Here is a 1,674-nt window from a genome sequence, read left to right as displayed (position 1 = left end):
CGAAGATTCTGGTTAGGAGATCTAAGAGATATTCATTCTAGCTTATTTCATGTAGAACGGAAGTGTTTGTCAGGCACGTGTTCCTAGGGGAGAATGGTGATGAGCGTCACACTTAATCATCACCTTCATCACGTTCTTGGGTGCGAATGGATATCTTAGAAGTGAAATAAGATGAACTGAATAGAAAACAGTGGTACTTTGCATTAATCTTTGAGGAACAGCAGAGCTCCACACCTTAATCTATGAAGTGTAGAAACTCTACCGTTAAAAATACATAAGTGAAGGTCCAGGCATGGCCGAGATGGCCAGCCCCCTAAAACGTGATCAATAGTCTCCTAAGATGAACAATGGATTAAAACTGAGACCAAAGATGGTCAAAAAGACGTCTAATACAATAGTGAAAGGTCCTATTTATAATAAACTAGCTACTAGGGTTTACATGAGTAAGTAATTGATGCATAAATCCACTTCCGGGGCCCACTTGGTGTGTGTTTGGGCTGAGCTTGAGTGTGGCACGTGTAGAGGTCCTCCTTGGAGTTGAACGCCAGTTTTAGTGCCAGTTTGGGCGTTCAACTCTGGTTTTGGCTCCTTTTCTGGCGCTGGACGCCAGATTTGGGTAGAAAGCTGGCGTTGAACGCCAGTTTACGTCATCTATTCTTGGCCAAAGTATGGACTATTATACATTTCTGGAAAGCCCTGGATGTCTACTTTCCAACGCAATTGGAAGCGCGTGATTTTGAGTTCTGTAGCTCCAGAAAATCCACTTTGAGTGCAGGGAGGTCAGAATCCAATAGCATTAGCAGTCCTTCTTCAACCTCTGAATCTGATTTCTGCTCAAGTCCCTCAATTTCAGCCAGAAAATACCTGAAATCACAGAAAAACACACAAACTCATAGTAAAGTCCAGAAATGTGAATTTAACATAAAAACTAATGAAAACATCCCTAAAAGTAACTAGATCCTACTAAAAACTTACTAAAAACAATGCCAAAAAGCGTATAAATTATCCGCTCATCACAACACCAAACTTAAATTGTTGCTTGTCCCCAAGCAACTGAAAATCAACTAGGATAAAAAGAAGAGAATATACTATAAATTCCAAACTATCAATAAAACATAGCTTCAATCAAATGAGCGGGACTTATAGCTTTTTGCCTCTTGAATAGTTTTGGCATCTCACTTTATCCATTGAGGTTCAGAATGATTGGCATCTATAGGAACTCAGAGTTCAGATAGTGTTATTGATTCTCCTAGTTCAGTATGATGATTCTTGAACACACCTGTTTTATGAGTCTTGGCCGTGGCCCTAAGCACTTTGTTTTCCAGTATTACCACCGGATACATAAATGCCACAGACACATAATTGGGTGAACCTTTTCAGATTGTGACTCAGCTTTGCTAAAGTCCCCAATTAGAGGTGTCCAGGGTTCTTAAGCACACTCTTTTTTTTTTTTTGCTTTGGACCTTGACTTTAACCGCTCAGTCTCAAGTTTTCACTTGACACCTACACGCCACAAGCACATGGTTAGGGACAGCTTGGTTTAGCCGCTTAGACCAGGATTTTATTCCTTTTAGGCCCTCCTATCCACTGATGCTCAAAGCCTTGGGATCCTTTTTATTGCCCTTGCCTTTTGGTTTTAAGGGTTATTGGCTTTTTGCTCTTGCCTCTTGGTTT

Source organism: Arachis hypogaea, chromosome 14 (assembly GCF_003086295.3).
Source record: "Arachis hypogaea cultivar Tifrunner chromosome 14, arahy.Tifrunner.gnm2.J5K5, whole genome shotgun sequence".
In the NCBI taxonomy this organism is placed as follows: Eukaryota; Viridiplantae; Streptophyta; class Magnoliopsida; order Fabales; family Fabaceae; genus Arachis; species Arachis hypogaea.
The sequence above is the reverse complement of the archived record's forward strand: the minus strand, read 5'-3'. Positions refer to the sequence as shown.